General features: G+C 40.8%; 1 long non-coding RNA gene across 1 annotated transcript; it reads left to right on the top strand.

Moving 5' to 3' along the window:
- LOC110256868 lies at nt 4,133–4,835 on the top strand. The gene is made up of 2 exons (XR_002338930.1): nt 4,133–4,450; nt 4,531–4,835. It is a non-coding gene; the product is annotated as an uncharacterized LOC110256868 (long non-coding RNA).

Here is a 22,898-nt window from a genome sequence, read left to right as displayed (position 1 = left end):
TGTTTTCTATATTTGTGAGTCTATTTCTACTTTGTATATAAGTTCATTTGTATTACTTTTTTAAATTCCACATGTAATTGATATGGTATATTTGTCTTTGTCTGACTTACTCGACTTAGTATGATAATCTCTAGGTCCATCCATGGTGCTATAAATGGCACTGTTTCATTCTTTTTCGTGACTAATATTCCATTGTATGTATGTATGTATGTACACCATCATCTTTATTGAGCTGCCCTCGTTTAGATGATCTGGTCTGGCATTGCTTCCTAAAAGTCTTGATCTTCTAGAGCAGTGCTGTCCAATAGAACCTCCTTCAATGGTCAAAATGTCCTCTATCTCTACTGTCCTACATGCAGCCATTAGTCACATGTGGCTACTGAGTACTTGAAATGTGACTATTGTGATGGAGGAACTAAATTATTAACCTTGGTTAATTTCAGTTATATTTGAATAACCCCGTATGACTAATGGCCACCATATTGGATAGCACAGGTCTAGAGTCACATCTGAGCTTTAAAAGAATACCCTCAAATTAGTGGCAACTTTATTAATGAACTTTAGTATATCCTAACTTCATTCTTCAGAATATAGACAAGCAAACATTTTCCAAATAATGGAGGAAGGTCTAAATGAGCTCTAAAAATCTAAGCCTAAAAGATTTCTTTCTTTCTGGGGGGTTTCTTTTCTTATACTGTTTTCACAGAGGTTTGTCTTTGTGCATGAGACAAACTACAATTGGCTACATCTTGCCTTAGCCCAGTGCTGTATAGAAATGACCTTAGTCCAGTGCTACATAGAAGGAAAAAAAAGAAAAGAAAAAATGTTGGGTCATATGATAGTTCTATATTTAATTTTCTGAGGCACCTCCAAACAATTTTCCATAATGGTTGTACCAATTTATATTTGCATCAACAGTGTAAGAGGGTTCTCTTTTCTCCACACCCTCTCCAGCATTTGTTATTTGTGGACTTATTAATGATGGCCATTCTGACAGGTGTGAAGTAGTACCTGACAGTAGTTTTGATTTACATTTCTCTAATAATCAGTGATATGGGGCATTTTTTCATGTGCTTGTTGGCCATCTATCTATCTTTGGATAAATGTCTGTTCAGGTCTTTTGCCCATTTTTCCATTGGGTTGTTGGTGGGTTTTTTTGCTGTTAAGTTGTATATGTTGTTCGTATATTTTAGAGATTAAGCCCTTGTCAGTTACATCATTTGAAATTATTTTCTCCCATTCTGTAGGTTGTCTTTCTGTTTTTTTTTTTTTTTTTTTTTTTTTTATGGTTTCCTTTGCTGTGCAAAGCTTCTCAGTTTGATTAGGTCCCATTGGTTTATTTTTGCTTTTATTTCTGTTGCCTTGGGAGACTGATCTAAGAAAATGTTTGTACAGTTGATGTCAGAGAATGTTTTGCCTATGTTCTCTTCTAGGAGATTGATGGTGCCTTGTCTTATGTCTAAGTCTTTAAGCCATTTTGAGTTTATTTTTGTGCATGGTGTGAGGGTATGTTCCAGTTTCATTGATTTGCATACAATTGTCCAGTTTTTCCAGCATGACTTGCTGAAAAGACTGTCTTTCCCATTTTATGTTTTTGCCTCCTTTGTCAAAGATTAATTGACTGGAGGTGTCTGGCTTATTTCTGGGTTCTCTATTCTCTATTCTGTTCTGGTTTGTATGTCTGTTTTGATAGCAGTACCCCACTCTCTTGATGACTGTAGCTTTGTAATATTGTCTAAACTCTGGGAGAGTTATGCCTCCTGCTTGGTTTTTGTTCCTCAAGATTGCTTTGGCAATTCTAGGTCTTTCATGGCTCCTTATACATTTTTGGATTGTTTGTTATAGTTCTGTGAAAAAATGTCATGGGTAATTTGGTAGGGATTGCATTGAATCTGTAGATTTGGGTAGTAGGGCCATTTTTACAATATTAATTTTTCCAACCCAGGAACATGGAATATCTTTCCATTTCTTTGAATCCTCTTTACTTTCCTTGATTAATTTTTTATAGTTCTAGTGGGATGGACTGGGAATTTGGGGTTAGTAGGTGCAAACTATTGCATTTGGAATGGATAAGCAATGAGATCCTGCTGTGCAAGTGGAAAGTTGATAGAACACTGTAAACCAACTATAATGGAAAAAAATGAAAATCACTAAAATAAATAAATGAAAAGAAAGAAAAATGTCAACGGCAGTAAAATCTAGATGTCTATACATGTTTTCAAGTTGGTTTTGGATTCCCTTTTGAGACATTTCCAAAGGAATATCAATATCTAGGTACATATATTCATGCATTTTCTAAATCTTTTTTTTTTTTTTTTTTGGTATTTTTAGGGCCAGGGGTCAAATAGGAGCTATAGCCACTGACCTACACTACAGCAACAGCAATACCAGATCTGAGCTGCGTTTGTGACCTACACCACAGCTCATGGCAATGCTGGATCCTGAACCCATTGAGTGAGGCCATGGATGAAACTGCGTCCTCATGGATACTAGTCAGATTCCTTTCCATTGAGCCACAGTGGGAACTCCTGTCTTCTAAATCTTAATCCCAATTTTACCTGTTTTCTACTCATAAGGGCCAAAAACAAAAATCAAACAAAAAAGCCAGCTAAATGTTTTACCTGATGACTGAAGTTGTTGATTTATTGTGACAATAAATGGCACAATAAGTCATCTCATGCATGATGTACCTGTTTCAAATTTTCATGAATCTGGGTCTAAGCTCAAAGAAACTCTATATGTTCTAATGTTGCTGAAGACATCAAAACAAATCAGAATAGTAAACACTGTTATTCATTCTTTCCTTTTGTCTTGCCAGCAGAACCCCAACTTAATTTGGGATGGCAATATGCCCAGTTAAGAGGGATTTCTTTTCTGGACTTCCTTGTAGCTAGAGGTGGCCATGTGGCATAATTCTGATCAATGAAATGTAAGCAGAATGTTTTAGCCACCTGCCTGAAATGAGGATATGGTATATGAAAATGGTGCTACAATCTTATAACCATGAGGCTGCAAATATGAGGATGAATGTCAAAATACTCAGGAAAGTGTAGTGGAAAGAAAGAAGGAATCTGGAACATTCCCAAAATTGGGGAACTGATAAACCTGCTTGAATTGTCTATATCTGGACTTCCTGTTTTGTGAGACAAATTCTTAACTTGTTTAAATCTATTTTTACTGGTTTTTCTTTCACTTGCAGCGAAACACATTTCTGGTACACTCCTCATGCATGTGCACGTGCACACACACACACACACACTCACACATACGAATCCACAATTTTTTTTATTTGATTCCCAAACTAGTAAATTGATTGAATTTCTACTGGTATATAACATGTTGTCAGTTATGAAGACACAACCCTAATCAAGTAAAATATCTCATCTTAATCCCAAGATTTTTCAGAAATTGCAGTAACTTTTGTAAAAGCATGACTTTTATTGTTCAGAGTTAGAAAAACTGGCTCTATATTTCAACTCAGGGTGTTGGAAAGCATTAAAGTATGAGTTGTGAAAATTGGTTTTTCTGTCTGGTTCATCCAATTTTTAACTAATTATGTGGCCTTGGCAAAATCACTCTGTCTTTGAGTTAGTTTCCTGAGCTCCACATGGGTGTTGTGAAGCCAGATGAGAAAACATACGAAAGTGCCTTTTGATTTAGGATGCATTTTAATAAGTTGAACTTAATGAGTTCTCACTGGGTACCAGAGAATCTGCTAAACACTTTCCAAGGTTTGGTGCCTATATTCTTCTTAGGAACCTACTTTCAATATTGCCGTAAAATAAGGACTCATCCTCATTTTAAAGGTGGAGAAATTGAATTACATCTAGTAAACTCTATAGATTTATCCCTTTACTTCCCATAAAGCACAGAAGAGTTACTTGAAAATCTATTTCTGGCATTTTATTCCTTTTGAGATGCCATAATTGTGTACCATTTAGAATGCTCTAAACTCATAGATTTGGCCATGATAAAGGATGGCTACTGAAGGCCTACCCAGTACTGCCCTGTTGCCTGACATCCTAACGAAACATTTTCAGCTGCAGATACTGAAATAATCACCCTTGATTAAGGTGGCAATCCAAGTTGAGCATCTTTGGCTAACAATTACTGTTGCGTCTAGATGGTTTTGAGGACAGATGCAGATGCTCCCCAGCCTTTTGCAATCTTCTGGCCCACAGGCTCAGCAAACATTATTGAATAGATGAATGTTAAATGTTTCGCTGAGATCCTGCTTCAGGGAGCCCTGAAAATGTTACCATGTTACAGTCATGTTTTGATCAGGAGAGCTACAGAGAATATTCTGGAAAAGTTTGAGTAAATCTTATGATATTTAAATACATCGAGTATTAGAGTTTATTTCTGACTGGCAGGCAAATATGAAATTGAGATTCCCAGTATTCCCACTATTTAGGTGGAGGCATTAGCACTGATGGGATGCATAGCCATGGTAAGTTTCCTCCAGAAATGAAGGAGATACATTAAACCTTTCTGGGGCAATGCTATTTCTATCATATTTTTTGTTCATAGGATGCTGAAGTCCTGAGTCACTTCATCAGCAGCAGGATGAAGGTACCCTGTGAAATGGGGATTGCCAATACGAGGACACCTTCCAGAATGTCAAGGAGTTCCTGGCTTCAGGGTTTGCGCTGATGCTTTCTGATGATTACGGACCATTGTTTCTTATCTCTGACCCTTCTTTTCACCATGCTGGAGCTTTGCTTAGTGATGGAATTGCAAAATGGCACTAAAACATCTACTTGAAAAAAATGCTATCACCCTAGAAGTATTAACACATTGGCAAAAAAAAAAAAAAAAAAAAAAAAAAAAAACCCTCATGATGAAAGATAAGCAGCACCATGACTACCTTGATACACACATGCTTTTATAATTATACTGATTATAAACCTCTTTTGGAAACCCATTTCTGTGGACTAATGTGAATCCCTTATGATGGCCCTATTATAGTGTTAGATTTTTTTTTTTTTCATTGCTGTGGATGGGACGCTAATCCATAAGCCCAGAAAAGCCAAGGTGAATGTCAATACCTTCAGCTATCTCCCGCTATAGGTATTGTGCCACTGAAAGTTTTAATTTTAGAAGGCCTTCCTGACCACCTTTTTCTAGCTGATAAAATCTATAATTCAATCACCAATAAGCTAACATTACTGACTGCTTACTCTACGGCAGGCAACATATTGGACTAGGCACTTAGGATAGAGGATGGTGAAACGGTCTCCAGAAAATTACATATAGGATTTTCCACTGTGGCTCAGCAGGTCAAGAACCCAATAGTGTTCCTGAAGATGCGGGTTTGATCCCTGGCCTTGCTCAATGGGTTAAAGATTCAGGAAGCTGTGGGTAGTTCTCAGATGCGGCTCAGATCCATTGTGGCTGTGGCTGTGGGGTAGGCCTGCAGGTGCAGTTCCAATTTGACCCCTAGCCCAGGAACTTCCATAAGCCACAGGGGTAGCCATAAAAAGAAAAAAGAAAAAAAAAAAAAAAAAAAAAAGGAAGTTTACAACGTAGGGCTACTTGGGTAGCCAACTCTCTCGGTAGCTTCTTAAAAGGCAGACTTTCTGTTTCACCCAGAGATTAGGACTGTCAAGTTGCAAAATCTTCAGGTGGAAAAGGGGGATGGCTAGGCCTTCATTTTGTATTCAATAAAACGGTAACCTCTGGAATATGAGGGTACCACCTGTGTGACTGTGGAGTCTCAGAAGTAGATTAGGTGTTGTGGAGTCTTCCTAATACCCATTTCCCCTTCTTTCGGTAAATACACACTCTCCACCCCCACCCAGTATGCTTTGGAAGACGGTGCCTCCACATTTGGTGTATGGGTGGGCCCATTGCTCAGCGTTAATCAGTGCAATCCCATCTCTCCAGCATAGGCCTTGGTTTAGGAATGGACACCTGACCCAGTGAGGGATGAAGGAGTGTATTCTGGGAACTTTTAGGGAAGATGTGACCTAAATCACATAGAGAACTTGCAGGAATAACCTCTACTCTCTTCCAAGATGTACAGGAAGCAGGGAACTAGGGATACTGCTCTTTAGAACGAAGCTGATACCATGGAAGGCAGAAAAGAAAGAAAAAAAGGAACCAAATGTTTAATGATATTGATGAGCCACTCAATTCCTTTGGCTCATTTAATGCCTGCTTCTTTTGAGAAAAAGTTATGTGTGTGTGTTGTTTTTTGTGTGTTTGTTTTTGGGTTGTTGTTACTGCAGTAAAATAAGTCCTAGCTGTTGTGGTAACTGTGAGGTGGTCCCACGAATCCTCATTTTAAACAAGTTACTCCAGGAGATTTTAAACTAAGTGGCCATGGACCTCGTCTAACATATTTGGATAGATAACATTTTTCAGACAGTAGAGGTGTTTGCCTCATAAGCTTAGTTTTGAAAACTCCCAAGGAAAATGTGTAGGTTGATTTTAAGAAGTTTAACTAAATCATATTTAATGACTTGTATTTTGAATATTTGACACATTTGTCCATAATGCATCCATCAAGGATAAATGCTCTTGAAACTTAAAGTCACACATTTTCTGCTTGCTATCACAAGGAATGACTTTATTGCAACCACAATTACAATAATGACACAATGTCATTGCTACCACAATGACAACTCATGTGGTGAAGTGGAGAATATGAGTTTTAAATCATCATTTCTTAGTGAAAACTGAACTGTCACCTTAGGAGTCAACAGATCAGAAAATTTATATGAAACTAACAGTTCGTTCACTCTTCAACTTCACTAAAGTAAAAAATGATGCGTAAAATTGATATGCAGCATTACTGTCATCTTGTCCTTTCAGATACTGATTGTTACCGAGTCCAAGCTCATGCTACCTGCTGTCTGACAGGCCAATAAATTGAGAGACAAGTTGTTTGGGCCAGGAAGAATGACTGTATTCAGAAAGCCAGCAGACTGAAAAGATGGTGGACTTGTGTCCCAAAGCACCGTCTTGTTTGAGTTAAATTCAGGCTTCCTTTATACCGAGAAGGGAGGGAGTAAAGTCAGACATGTTCAGGTTCTGGTCAGCCTCCAGAGGGGACGGGTTAATTGTTTTCCTTCCTGCAGCCATTCACAGGTGGGCCTGGTCAGAATGTTCCTTGTGAGCTAAAAAAAGGTATTTTAGCTCAATGCTCACTGCCTGAGAGGCAGGGTTCCCAGAGATGGCCCATTATGCGTAATTTGAGCTCATAGGCAACATCCCTTTAGCAATTAACTTGTGATAGAATACAAAGATGCTTCCCTATTACAGCATCGGCTCACCATGTTTATCTTCTGTTGACAAAAAGAGCAAAATACTAAAATTTAATGAATGGTAGATAAAAATGGACAAAAGGACATTGTATTGTTTATGAACCCATACCTTGGAGGATCAGGCATAAAAAGATTCCAGTAAATGGCAACTCATTAATATTAATATCGTCTTTACTTGAAGGTGCTCATTGTATCTGTGATTCACCTGTTACTTTTCTAAAAAGATGTTTTTCCAAGGCAAGAACATGCAGGAAAAAGGGACCAACACAATCTTAAAAATTGCTCTAAAATTCCAACACGTAGTTTTTAAAAGACCTCCATTTGATGAAATAAGATAATATGATTCTAAAAACCTTATCTGTGACACAGGTCTGAAATCTTTCTGTCTGGCAACAGAGGTCTCTAAAAGGCTGATTGCTTGAGGCAGAAATTCCATTGCTCAGTATGGTAGGGAGAATTTCTGAAGTGGGCCTCAAGGATGTCCCGCCCTAACACCCAGCCCTTGTGACCACGAGGCTGTTTCCCGAGTGTGTTATGTGACACAGCTGACCCAAAGAGAGAGCGATTCTCCAGGTGGAACTCATCTAATCACAGGACCCTGAAAAGCAGAGTGCTTTCTCTGCCTGGCTGCAGAAGTCAGAAAGATTCAAAGTAGAGGCACGTCTCCGTGTGCTATGGCTGGCTTTGACCCTGGTGGAGACAGGGAGGAGGAATATAAGCAGCCTTAAGAAGCTGAGAGCGATCCTGGAGACTGTCAGCCATGAAACAGTGACTTCAGCCCTACAACTGCAAGGAATTGGATTCTGCCCACAGTTTGAATGAGTAGAACTGGGATCTTCCCAGAGGTCCTTTGCACAAGAGCCCCGCCGACCAACGCTTTGACTTCAACCTTCGGAGACCCTAAGTAGAGAACCCAGACAAGCCCGCCTGGACGTCTGACCCCCAGAACCGTGAGTTTATAAATGGGGGTTGTCTTCAGCTCCTAAGTTTGTGGTCATTTTTTACATTGCAATAGAAAACAGATATAACCAGGAAATACGTGACCGGAATATTTAATGTAGAAGGAACCTCAGAATGTATCTCGTGCACTGTTCCCTAGGCCAAAATCTCTAGACACAGGAAACAGTGGGAAACCACAAGCTATTCTAAACTTGTAAAATCTATGTTAAGTTGTATATTTATTATCAAACACTGCTGCACAGATGTACTTGATCCTGATGACCACCAAGTTTCTCTGTTTCCAGCCCCGCAAGAACATAAGTACCAGTTGGGCAGGGATGCTCTTTTGTTCACCATTGTCCCCAGTACCAAGAAGATAACCTGATACCCACTGGGCACTTAATAAACACATAGAGAAAAAAACGAGTCAGGTTAGAATTATATCAAGTCAGTATTATAACAATTATTCAACTGTTGCTGATTATTTATGTTTTGAATTCATTAGAGAGATAATGAACTTACTTGTATTATACATGCAGTCAGATTAGCCAAATCATTCAAAATATAGGCTTCATGGGTGGGGAAAGTAATACAAAGGACTTGTTAGTCATTAATCTGTCTTCCAGGAAACGTGTGGTTTGTCCACACCCCACCGCTAAACATACAGATGAGGGAATTAGATTAAATAAGTCTGTAACTGTTAGCTAAACTGTGGTCCTGGCTCTAAATATTTGTGCTAAGAAGTTATTTCATCAAACAAAAAATCTTTCCAAATTTAAAACTGATAAGTGCTACTGCTAAATCAGCCATGTGAAGAGAGTGGAAACAGACTAAAAAAAGCAGGCTTCAGATTCACAGTTATTGGAACATGAACTCAGTTCAGTTTAATTGAACAAAACTCACTGAGCACTGACTATATATATGTAAGATAAATTAATATATTATGAAGATGAACACACATGCCTGGATCCTGGAGGAAATCTGGTGTAGGAAGGGAGCAAAGGCATAGACCCACATAAGTACTATACTAGGTAGAATGTGAGGGGAGCTGTCAGGGAGGTGCAAAGAGCCATGGGACCGAAACAGGAGGAGAGCTTACCTGAAGCTGGAAGGGACCGAAATGCTTCATGAAGGAAGCGTCATCTGGCACCCTTGCAATAATCAGTGAATGGAGTTTCCTCCAAAGTTTATTTACACTTTTTTTCAAAAGAGATGGCGCATTAGAAACTTGCCCCTTGAATTCTTGCCCTCTCTATGGCCTGAAATCTAAACAGAAGGAAAACCAGCTGTGGAGTTGCCATGCCTCAAAAATAAATAGGTGGAAACTTTTTAGACTAAAAGTTGCAGTCAGTCTGTATTTTCTTAGCACCCCCCACCCCCACCCCTTGGCTAATTCACTTGTCCCTCAGGTTTCTCTTAAACGCAGTGATGCTTAACTTTACCTTTTTAAAGCATTTTAAAATATGAAGAGATAATAGCATTAATATTCAGAAGGCTGCTTCATATCTGAGAGGAATAAAAAGCATCTCTAGCCACACCTGAAGCTGGTAATTGTCTCTCCCCAGATCAGGGAATTCATCCTAGACTCTGCACTCTGTCACTTAGCTTCTATTCAAATGTTCATTTTACATTTGTGGAATGTTCCCGCAAACTTAAATACTGAATCAATTAAAAAGGGATGGCAAAAAATTACAAAGAACATCAGAAATAACATACCGTTTTAAAAAGCTACTCATTCATCTGAAACTGCATCAGTGGGGTTTAGTAATCTTGATTACATTGTCCTCTAGTGGTGACATGCGGGTATACACACCATAAACTTTGAGGCAGTCTTAGTCTCCATTGTACACTCAGCACTGAGGTCGGCTCTGAGAATACTGAGAAGTTAAGACATAGTTCCTACTTTTGTCGGTGTCTTGGTCAAGCGGTAGAGGCATTTAACCATAGCATGGTGTGAAAAGGTACTAAAGCAGAAGTACATAGAAAGATCCATAAGTATGCAGAGGAGAAAATAACTAAGTCCCCTTAAGTGTGTCTGGAAGGGCTTTTCAAACAAATTAAACTTGAGTAGCACTTTGAAAATGTATAGGAGTGTTCCAGATGTGTGTGTGTGTGTGTGTGTTGCTTCATGAGTGAAGGAGCAGCCCTGAGTAAAGGAAGCTAGTCCTTTATTAACTATTAAAATGCTTGATATGATCAGGTGATAGCTAGGTGCCTTTCATATGAGATTCAAATGTGCAGGAGCCTGTTGTTAAAATCCTGCTTCCCTATGTATACTCGTAAGAGCACTTCACAAACTTACTGCAGGTTGTATATGAGAAAGATTGGGACAAACTAATCAAGCAGGCATTTACATTACTGTCAAGATTTTGTTGGGAGTTCTCTGGTGGCCCAGTGCTTAAGGATCCAGCATTGTCACTGCCATGGCATGGGTTCAGTCCCTGGCCACCCGGGCACTTCCACATGTTGCAGGTATGGCCAAAAAAATAAAAGTTTGCTCTGCTATGATTATATCTATCATGATTGTAACAATATGTACCACTATATGATACAATTTTTATAATAACTTGTAAATGATTGTGTTCTTAATAATACAGATTACTCTTAAAATACACACTATAGTTCCCATCCTCCTCCTCTTCCTGGATGTATAATACTGACTTTTTTAAAAACATCTTGTTAAAAATTCCTATGTTCCTTAATTTGTGGGTAAAAAAAAAATCAGATTGAAAAATACAGTTACCTAACTATCAGACTCCAGTGTTTTGTGGACTTGCTGACTTACTTTGTGGGTGTATCTTTTCCTTTTGCTGTGCTGAAAATGAAGCACCTTCCTGGCTTTTGGACTTCTAGTCAACCTTTTGTGCAAAGTCCTAGGCCAACCCAACTCTGCCACCATGGAGCTACATGCCTTAGGCAGTTTCAATTATCCATGATCCAAGATTCTTTGCTCCCCAAAAGCAGCATCTTGTCAGGGGCAAGCATGGGTTCTGAAGGCAGACAGTTTGGGACCAAATCCTAGCTCTGTTGCTTACTAGCTGTGTGATACTGGCAAGTATCTTGGTTGTACTGAGCTCCAGTTTCCTCATTTGTAAAAGGGAGATATTAACATGTACCCCCAGGATGGCTGGAGGGATTAGTAAGACTACATGGAAAGTGCTTGGCACCAAGAAAGTGATCAGTAAAGATTCATTCCCTTCCCAATATCCATTCACTGTAATAAGCATAAGCTCTTCCTGACTCCTACTTAAATAGGAGCACAGTAAAACAACTTTTACATGGATTCCAGTTTGTGCAAACTACCTACCATCCAGAAAGGGTCTTAGCATTTGAAACACAATCTCATATGCCTCATCTCATTGAATCCTCACCCAACCCTGTGAGGGAGGGCATCTTGACATCTTTCACCTACTGTTCACTGAGAGTCTGCTCTGTGCCAAGTAAAATGCAGGGATTAAAGCACTCAACCCCCGCCTTCCGGAAAGCTCCTCAGTCAGGTGGGAGGAGGCAGGTGAGAAAACAGCTACAATTCGGCTCAGTAAGTGCTGTGATACGGGTGGAGGATGCTAAAGGGGCAAGGAGGAAGGGCACTTGGGGTGAATTTGGTCCTTGGGGTGAAGTGGGCAAGTAAAGTGAATTGGGAAGAATACATAAGAGTTTCTCTTGTGAAAAAAGAGAGAAAATATGTGTGAGGTTGGGGGGTAGGGAAAGTGGGAAGGTGAGGGAGAGGGTGGAGGAGGGGGGTGGGGGAAGGGGACTTCTCCAGAAAGAGGATTTGCAAATTCTGGAGGCTAGATGATGAAGTCCACACTTGTGATCAAATACATCTTCTAGGTCATCATATTTTGGTCCTTTGTTAATGTGTATGGTAGATGCAGTACTGTGAAATGAATGAGCTTTGTGCCCCAGGTAACTGAAATTTCTCAGAGCTGGTACCTCTCTCTGAGATAACTTAGCCATGTTCCAGTTAAAGATGAATCAAAATGATGAAGTGCCTGTGATTCTAAACTTAATCAGAGGAATAATAAATAATTGTCCATGGAGTCATGTGCTCAAACTATTTTATATACAGAGATATTCCTGTGATGTGTTTTTCCATAATGAAACCCATGCATTTTGTTTTTTTTTTCTTTTTGTATATACCACATTTTTTTTTTTATCAGTTGATAGGCATTGGTTTGCTTTTCCTGTGGAGCTATTAAGAATAATGCTGGTATGAGCATTTGTATACAAGTCTTTATGTTCAAAAGGAATTTTTTATTTTATGATTTTTATTTTTTCCATCATAGTTGATTTACAATGTTCTGTCAATTTCTGCTGTAAAGTGACCCAGTCACACACATATATATATATATATATATATATATATATGCATTCTTTTTCTCACATTATCCTCCATTGTGTTCTATCACAAGTGACTAGGTATAGATCCCTGTGCTATTCAGCAGGATCTCATCGCTTATCTACTCCAAATGCAATCGTTTGCATCCATTAACCATAGACTCCCGGCCATCCCATTCCCTCCCCCTTGGCAACTACAAGTCTGTTCTTCAAGTTCATGAGTTTCTTTTCTGTGGAAAGTTCATTTGTGCCATATATTAGATTCCAGATATAAGTGATAATCACATGTTATTTGTATTTTATTTTCTGACTTACTTCACTTAGTATGAGAGTCTGTAGTTCTGTTCTTGTTGCTGCAAATGGCATTATTTTGTTCTTTTTATGGCTGAGTAGTATTCCACTGTGTGTGTGTGTGTGTATAATCTCCTTAATCCATTCATCTGTCAATGAACATTTAGGTTGTTTCCATGTCTTGGCTATTGTGAATAGTACTGCAGTGAACATATAGGTACATGTATCTTTTTGAATGAAAGTTTTGTCAGGATATATGCTCAAGAGCAGAAACCCATGCATTTTTTAGATGATGAAAATTACCTTACAAAGTTGGTTAGCTAACGATAAGACTTATTCATTCACTCCACCATTGCCCATTCTATCTTAGCAACCCAGCTCTTCAGCGGATGAGGGCATCTTAGATTGACTTCTCCTTTTGCTTAGCTGGCAAGGGAGCATTCAAAAGTCAGAATGGCGGTAGTGAGGGAAATGAACACACACAGCAGCATGAGGAGCAGTCTCCCAGGCCACTGTGGTGATGGAGTTGTGCTGTGAGATATGCAGCAAGTTTTGTCCCTCCCTAACTTGGGCAGGGATGAATTCACTTTTCTAGCCTTGGTTTCTGGTATGAACAACCAAACGTTTGCATTTTTAGAGTCTTTTTTTGGGGGTGTGTGAATATTTACAGTGTATAGAACTTTTCCTCCAAGGATAATTTTAGCATTAAAAATGCATCATATTGGAGTTCCCGTTGTGGCTCAGTGGTTAATGAATCCAACTAAGAACCATGAGGTTGCGGGTTCGATCCCTGGCCTTGCTCAGTGGGTTAAGGATCCAGTGTTGCCGTGAGCTGTGGTGTAGGTCGCAGACGCGGCTCGGATCCTGTGTTGCTGTGGATCTGGTGTAGGCCGGCGGCTACAGCTCCAATTCAGCCTCTAGCCTGGGAACCTCCATATGCCATGGAAGTGGCCCAAGAAATGGAAAAAAGACAGAAAAAAAATTAAGCATTATATTATTTCAAATCCTGGCAAAATGTCAAAATATGAGTGGGTAACTTAGGATGGGTCTATTCTCAAGAAATAACAATCTTGTCAGTACAATCCAAGAGACCTAGAAAAGGATTTACACACACTCCTTCACTTCCCCAAAATTGAAATTGATTTAACGCATTGAGTTAAGTTACCTGGGTGTTTCTTTTAAATGCCAAAGAATAAATTTCCTTCAGCAGTAAAGACAAACATCTCTTACCCACAGAAAAAGAGGGCAGAGAGTTTGCCTGGAACAGGTATTTTCAGAGAATTACTATTGCAAATGCAACCCCCATCCCCAATAGACCACTCTCCTCTCTCTCTCCTGGGGCCTTTCTTCCCAGAACACCAAAATCAACAAGGCAGTTAAGGTAGAGATTTAGGGTGTACAGCAATCACCCTGTGTGGTTCCAGAATATACATTTGCAAGGGCAAAATGAAACACCCCCAGAGAATAACTACACATTTGCACGTATAATTACTCCTATTTGCCTGCATGCCCCATTCCTTTTAATTTCTCCTCCTACCTCCCAAGTTCTGAGAAAGAAATAAAAGTTGTATTTTTCTGTGTACAATATCCTCCCAGGTGGGTTGCCATTGTCCTTAGTAGTGGGTAAATTTTCAGACTTGAAGTGACTGCTCTTTTCTGTGTATTTCGTGGAGTCCAAAATAATACAAGCGCTCAATGTAATATTTCTGTTCACTTAGATGAGCGAAGTTAATCACTGACAGAGACTGGTTTAACTTGGAGGGTTTTCATTTCTAAAATATAGGAGAAAGTAGATTATCTTCAAAATTTTGAAAACTCATCTCTTCTTTTGGCCTCAGTTCCTGACATCGATGTAATAATAAAAATTACTCATAATCCCACAGTATAATCATTGCCAACACACATGTATGTCCTTTATTTGTGTATAACATAATGTGTGTGTGTGTGTCTGTGTGTGTGTAAATTCTATGCTGAGTGACCCACATCAGGAGGCCAAGATGAGGTGTTGCCGCAGAAACTCGACCTCTGTCCACTCGTGCCAAATAGAAATGCGGAGACGGAGTTTGGGTGAAGAAGAAAAAAAGATAGCTTCTATTGCTTTGCCAGGCAAAGGAGGCCACAGCAGGCTACTGCTTTAAAGACTGTGCCTCCATTGTGAAGAATTGTAGGGAGTTTTATAGTAAAAAGGAGAAAAACGGGTTTTCAGATAGGAATAATGATTGGGACAAACATGCGTTCTTGTTTTTTTGGAGGAATCTGTCATCAAAGCTGGCATCAGGAGATCTCTGTATGATCACGGTGGTGGTCTTCTGGGTTATTGCCTAGAATAACGGTACTTGCAAAAAGGGCATATTGATCAGAGATTAAAACAAGCTAGGAATGTTCCTGAAAAACATCACGTGCTAATGATCTTTAACCCACAGGCAATTGTGCTCAGGGTGCCTAATCTTTAGCTTATAGGTGATTGTGTTTAGGGTACAATTAAGTCAGGGAGAAGGACAAGGAAGGATTCTAAACTGTCTAGTTTTAAAGTATTCATTTCTAAAAGAAGCACAAGGAAAAGAACTTTTCTCTTAGGTGTATAAGATGCCTATATTATTATGTGTATCCCTTGAGATGGAACCAGGACCCAAGGCTTATACTATTGTTTCTTGACTGTTCCTCTCTTGTCTCTGCATCCCCTTCCTTCCGTGATCAGCAGGTGCCAGAACCTGCCCCTTGGAACTCATTCAACGTCATGGAGGCTGAATGAGACCCATTTCCTAAATCAAGAAATGGGGAACACAGAAAGGCTTTTGTGCCCAGGAGTCTCACAGGGCCCTGCTCAGTTACAGTGTCACCAGATGAGGGCTGTGAGTTTGTCAAGATGCAGCTTTTCTGGGGTCTTAGCTGAGGTGGAGGGCCAGTAATGCTCTATACATGACAGGTCCTACAGATTTATAGTAAAAAATCAATAGAAATAAGCAAAATACACAGAAGCACACTAGAACTAGAAAGAAAAGCCTCTTCCTTGTACAATGTCCCTCCTATGGCCTGTGCTGATAAACCTTAACACTGTGTGACAAGGGGAAGATGCTCGAAGGGTCCCTCTGCATTATCACAGAGCAGGTGATGAAGAGCGTATCTGGGACTGAGAGGCAATAAACTGATAACTGACCCAGTCCCCCAAGCAAAGAAAAGCTTTTTCCTGAGTTCTTTGTAGAGGCCCACCCACGGCAGGTGATCTGGCCATCTAGTTTAGTAGGATTACAGGCCACGTGATGTGAACCCCTTGGACTTCCCTTCCCTCTGCCCTCTGCCTCAATTTTTTTTTTCTTTTTCTTTCTTTTTTCTTTTTTTTTCTTTTTTTTTTGGTGCATCTTTGAGGAAAAAATGCTGCTTGCATTGCTTTCCACAGCCCTGTGAGTGGTCACTGGATAGGATCTTGCCCTCTGGCTGTAGCTGATACAGTCTGACTCCAAGCCAGACTTTTCACTGGCCAACCTGGGTCTCCCTTTGCAAAAGTAAAAAGCACAAAGATTGCAACACATGTCCATATACAGACTTGAACTGCCAACTGCTGTGGGGTCAGGTGGGACCTAACAGTCTGGGCCACATGCTGGGGAAGCAGAGTGGAAGGAGGAGGTGAGGGAAGTGGGCGGAGAGCGGGAACGGGAAGTCTGTGACCCCAAAGTGAACAGGAGGGAGGGGCTCTCTTCCAAGTCATTTTCCAGTTCCTGTGAGGTGCTGCATCCAAACTGAGGTTCTAGACAATTTCCTTGAATCCCATCAGTACCACTAGTTTTTTACCCATGCTGGTTTTAATGGGTATACATTTAATGGGTGAACATTTGGCCTCTTTCTAGGCCCAGGTGTCCTCTTGGTGCCATGGATATTTAGGGTGAGATAATTCCTTGCTGTTGGAGCGAAGGTGGGTGGGGTCCTGTGCATTGTGGGATGCTTAGCAGCTTCTCTGAACTCTACTCACTAGATGGCAATAGTCCCCCCCACCTGTCATGACGATAGAAAATGTCTCCAAACAGCATTAAGAGTCCCCTGAGGGGCAAAATCAGCCAGAGCTGAGAATACCTGTTCTAGGCCAATCTCTGCCAGGGATCTCAATGCTGGTCCCCTATTACCCCTAAGACAGGCCACATCAGTGCCTTTCCTTTGACCTGTAAACTTGCTCCAAACCCCTATCCTTCCTTGGCCCAATTTTTCTCAGCAGGTACTCTTTCTCTCCTTCCCTTTAAGTTTGAACTGGACTTGTAAACAAAGGGCAGCAATCCTCAGCCTCAACTAGTCTGATTTCCCCTGTAGGAATCTCTAAGACTTAAAGTCACTAATGACCTCTTTCTATATTAGATCCAATGTACTCATGGGGCCTCACCTTTATCCTGCAACTTGTGCTCTACCATTCCTGTCTATTCACCTTCAGTCTTAGATTAGCTGAACAGGAGTTGGTGAAGAAATCAATATGCTGATACCCACATGCAGCAGGCTTATAACCTTACTGGTATATCAAAATGTACCCACAGGAGTTCCCACTGTAGCACAGCAGAAACAAATCCAGCTAGTATCCATGAGGATGTGGGTTAGATTCCTGGCCTTGCTCAGTGGCTGGAGGATCTGACATTGCTCTGAGCTATGGTATAGGTTTAAGATGCAGCTTGGATCCCATGTTGCTATGGTGTAACCCTAGCAGCTGTAGCTCCAATTTGACCTCTAGCCTGGGAGCTTCCATAGGCCACAGGTGCAGCCCTAAAAAGCAAAAAATAAAAAAATGTACCCACAAAACAACTGGAAAATCACTAAAGGAAAATATAATAAAATTCTCAATTGAATGTCACCGAAGATCAAATAAAGGAAAGAAATGAGAGAATAAATTAATCAACAATATTAAACAATTATGACATGCTTATGCCCATTCCTTATGTTATAGGGAATAGAGGAAAAAACATATATGCTTATTAGAAGTTTACATTCTAATTAAAAACCCAGTGCATATACATTTGAAAGAATAAGATAGTATATAATAGATTCATTTTGTAGTGTATAGATAAACAAATATTACACAAACTTGGCAAAAGACCAGCATCAGATTATATCATATGAATATGCTATTTTTATCATTCTTAGGGGACAGCCACGTAACAATGACCATTTATTGAGTATATATTATACCAGGCTATGTGTAGAGAATTCGATATTATTTGCTTTGCTCTACATAGGATGAATTTTTTTTTTTTTTTTTTTTTTTTTTTTTTTTTTTTTTTTTTTTTGTCTTTTGTTGTTGTTGCTATCTCTTGGGCCGCTTCCGCAGCATATGGAGGTTCCCAGGCTAGGGGTGAATCGGAGCTGCAGCCACCGGCCTATGCCAGAGCCACAGCAACGCGGGATCCGAGCCGCGTCTGCAACCTACACCACTGCTCACGGCAACACCGGATCGTTAACCCACTGAGCAAGGGCAGGGACCGAACCCGCAACCTCATGGTTCCTAGTCGGATTCGTTAACCACTGCGCCACAACGGGAACTCCCTAGGATGAATATTGAAAGGGACTTTTCCTGGGGCCTTGGACTTTTAGATAAGGTCTCCAAAGCTGAAAACAGTGGATGATAATTAGCCCTGTATTTAAAAGAAGATCAGTGTAGTTGAGTTACAATAGTGTGTTAGTTTCATGTGCAGCATAGTGGTTCAGTATTTTTTTGCTGAAAAGAAATACATATATATATATATTATATATATGTATAATGGTATAATTCCCTGTGCTATATAGTAATTCCTTCTTGCTTTTCTATTTTCTATATAGTAGTCTGTAGTATCTGTTAGTCCTCCCTAATTTGTCCCTCCCTCCTTCTCTCTCCCCTTTGTAAACCACAAATTTATCTTCTATGTCCATGAGTCTGTTTTGCATACACTTTCATTTATATTACTTATTAGATTCCACATAAGTGATATCATATAGCATTTGTCTTTCTCCGTCTGACTTCTTTCACTAAGCATAATGTTCTCTAGGTCCATCCACATTGCTGCAAATGGCAGTATTTTGTTCTTTGTCAGTAGCCCAGATTTTTAATTGGAGTTGTTAGACACCTCTGCATGACTGGCTGAGAGGTTGCCAAACCGGTCTTTCGTCCCTCACTGCCATTACCCATCCATAGCCTTTGTCAAGAGAAGTCAGGAAGAGAGAGAGGGCTGAAAATATACTGAGGCAGAAGAGTTACCAACTTCTTGACCTAGAGCTAAGCTCTGTGCTTCACCTTACCTAAGCGAGGTGAAGTACCACCCGAGAATGATTGAGGTGCTGCAACAGGAGGAGATTGGCACCTGCTACTTCAGCTGGCTGCTAGCTGAAATGCTTTTTGCTTGGAGATCCTTAAAGGGGAAAGGAGGCTGGGCTGGAGCTGCCCATGAGGGCAGGGAGAGAGGAGAGAGTGGGAAGGTGACAGCTTGAATGCCTGGCAGGCCAGGCAAAGATACACAAGGTTTATCTGAGCCAGTTAGATGTTGGGAAGAAAAATGGGCTCCTTCCATTGTTATGAGACGTGACTGAAATGAAAAGGCCCTCCTTCTAAGGAGAGACACACATTTAAAAGGGCTAGGGTGCGTGTGTTGCTGGGCACAGGACTGAGAGGCCAGTGGGGAATGTGTCCTCTGTTGTAGGGACCCGTGCAATACAGAGGTCCTTGAGGAACTTCCAAAGAATCTTTGACCCTCGCACAAGAGCCAGGCTTCAGTCCTCTGTCGTGACAGAGGCATCAGTGTCTAAGAGAGTGCTACCCAAAGTGAAAAGTGCTACTTTTCTATTTCTCTCTTTTCCCCTGACTCTGGAAGACCCAGAAGCAGGCAAAAGAGGAAGATTAAGAAGTAATGAACAGGTCCCTGAGCTGAGTCAAGCAAGCTGAGATAGTGAAAAGGGTGGGAGTAGAGCAGAAGCTTTTATGTTTTGGGATTAGATGGGACTTTTTTAATATTTGGAAATAAGGCTTGTCTTTATAACTCAAAGTTTCCTGAAGCCTCTTGTTCAAAGACCAGGAAGGGAGAGCTGATATAACATGATGGAAGGCTGGAGGAAAAGAAAACCATTTCCCATTTCTCCCTCATCAACTTCAGCTAACAAACTGGTTGAAAGTACAAAAACCCTGTGAAGTATGATTATTGTCCAATAACACTGCAGTTCCAAGAAGTTACCTGCCCGAGCCCACATGGCTTGGAAGTGGTCTCAAAGCTGGAAAACTAGGGAGTTGCCATCAGGGCTGAGCATAAATGAATCTGACTAGCATCCATGAGAATGTAGGTTTGATCCTTGGCCTTGCTCAGTGGGTTAAGGATGTGAGCTGTTGTGTAGGTCACAGACACAGCTCAGATCCCATGTTGCTGTGGCTATAGCTCCGATTCAACCCCTAGCATGGGAACCTCTATATACCCCAGTGCAGCTCTAAAAAGACCAAAAAAAAAAAAAAAAACCTGGAAAACTGGGACAGTCTGTCCAGAGCCTTCTCACTGTATCCCAACTGCCCACTTGAAACAGAGCGAGGCCTCATTTTAAGAAGAGGCAGAATTTTGAAAAGGCTACAGGTGAGGGCACTGTAGGCAGATAGGAGTTTGAAGCCTTGGGATACTGAACTAAGCTGGGTCTGAATGCAGAGAGAAGGGTGCTAAAGGGAGGCCAGGTATAGTATAGCTGGGTGATAAAATCTGGGAAGGGCTGCCTGGGTCTGATGGTCCTCCTGGTAATCCCAGCCAGCAAGTGAGATGATGAAAGCCATGAATAAGCACTCTAGTGGGGCTGAGAGAAGACAACACACAAATCAGATCCTCTCAATAGCCAGGAGGTGAGATAATGAGAATTAGAACAATTAGAACGGTAATGGTGGCAACAGAAATTGGCAGAACATAAGGACCAATTTGATGGAGGGAATAAAGAGGAGGCTTAAATAACAGGTCACTGAAGAAAAGAAGCTGTTGGGGGCCATCCCTAATCTATCATGGCAAATAGCTTGAAGGGCAATCTGTCAGTTACCACTGCTATTAAGAGCCCAAAACTGCCAGGGAAAGAGAATTGGTCTAATTTAGTTTAGTCTTTCTTCTGTGCTGTTGCTTGACTGGCGATGCAATGTGAATGCTCATGCATGTGGTTCAGGGTATTCACAGTGACATCAGCCAGGAAAGCCAGCTGGCTGGCAAGACACAGCACAGGGTGACATGCAATGGAGTGAATTGAACACAGTGGAGCGTCTGGCTTTAACCCTGTAGGCAGATAAGGTTTTCCCTTCTCCTTCCCCAGGGACATGGCAGGCAGCCAGCTCCTCTAGGTCAGGAGGCACTAAGCAAGGGTAGCAGAAAGGGTCTATGGTCCACCAGATTGCTCCACCAGCAGGGATTGGGAACGGTAGCTCCATCCTAGAGGAGAATGAAGAACAGAAAAGCAGACAGATTAGAATGATTGACAACACAGAGCCAAAGCTGAAGAATGGAAGAGAGGAGATGACAGAGAGAGAGAGGGGGAAGGAGAGGAGGGATTTGGAAAACTAGAGGTGGTAGGGAGTCAGAAGCACTGGGAAGAAAGCGGTGGGACTCTCCAGAGCCCTCGGAGAGGGCGACGGTGGCAGCGTGGGTGGCCCTGGGCATTGGGAACAAAGGCTGGGTGGGGGTGGAGCTCAGAGTTGGGTAGATGCTATTAGGATTAGAGCAGATGGTTCAAGCAGGAAGTTACTGTTCTGAACATTCTTCTGGACGTGTCAGTGCGTGAGGAGATTGATCAGCTGACAGTGAGGCTCTGTTTTTGTCTGGAATGCCAGAAAACCGTTTTTGTCTGTACTGCAAGAGGAGAAGCTCTACTTTTCAGGAGTGACCCATAGTAAGCAAAGCCACAGAAAGAAAAGTATAAGTGGATACCAATCTATTGATTTATAATGAGAAAGACAGCTGTTCATAGAGCAGCTTCATGTCAGCAGCTCTGCAGCTTCCCTGCCTGCAGTCAAGTGACAAGGGGAGTCAAATTATGGCCTGAAGCTTATAGACGAGCCCACAACCAGAACTAGGGTAGTTTGCTGCATCATTCACAGCTGCCATGCAGCCAGCACAGAAAGACTGTTCCCTTGCAGCACTTAAAGGACCTCAGCAACATTAGGTGCTTTAAATTCCCCCCCCCCCACTTTGTAAAAATCATCTAAACCATAGTTTCTCAAAGTCTGGTCTAAAAACACCTGCATTCCGAAGCTGGATTGCATATTCATGGTAGTAAAATGTTATTGTTATGTATATAGGTGGGGTAATATAACTGCAGGGGTTTGTTGTTGCTTATTCAGATACATACAATTGAAATTATAGATGAAGTGATATGATGCTTGGGATTCATTTCAGAATAATTCAGGGCCAGAGAGAGTGCTGGGAGAGGTGGGTGGGAATATAGATAAGATTGGCTGTGAGTTGATAATTGTTGAAGTTAAGTGCCAGGCAGGTCAAGATTCATTATGCTATCCTTTCTACCTTTGTATATGTATATGTTTTATACAAAAAAACAAAATAGATTTTTACAAGCAAAACAAATTGAAGATAATAATACCAATCACAAGAGCAGAGCTGACAACTTCTTCCTACTATTAGCATTTTGTCAGCCATCCAATGAGATAAAACAATGATAGACAAAGACCATATGATATCACTTATGTAGAGAATCTAAAATATGGCACAAATGAACTTACCTACAGAACAGAAACACATTCAGGGAGAGCAGACTTGTGGTTGCCTAGGGGGAGGGGGTGGGATGGACTGGGAGTTTGGGGTTGGTAAATGCAAACTATGACATTTAGAATGGATAACCAATGAGGGCCTACTGTACAATACAGGGAACTATATCTAGTCTCTTGGGGTAGAACAGGATGGATGATAGTATGAGAAAAAGAATGTATGTGTATAACTGGGCCACTCTGCTCTGCAGCAGAAATTGACACAGCACTGTAAATCAACTATAATACAAATAAGAGAAAAAAATGTTCTATCTACCTGTGAGAAATGACATTACATGACTTTTAGTCTCTCTTGATGAATGAAGAGAAAATTTACATTAAAAAAG

The sequence above is a fragment of the Sus scrofa genome, chromosome 14, assembly GCF_000003025.6.
Source record: "Sus scrofa isolate TJ Tabasco breed Duroc chromosome 14, Sscrofa11.1, whole genome shotgun sequence".
NCBI classification, from domain to species: Eukaryota; Metazoa; Chordata; class Mammalia; order Artiodactyla; family Suidae; genus Sus; species Sus scrofa.
This window is presented reverse-complemented; position numbering and strand designations above follow the sequence as displayed.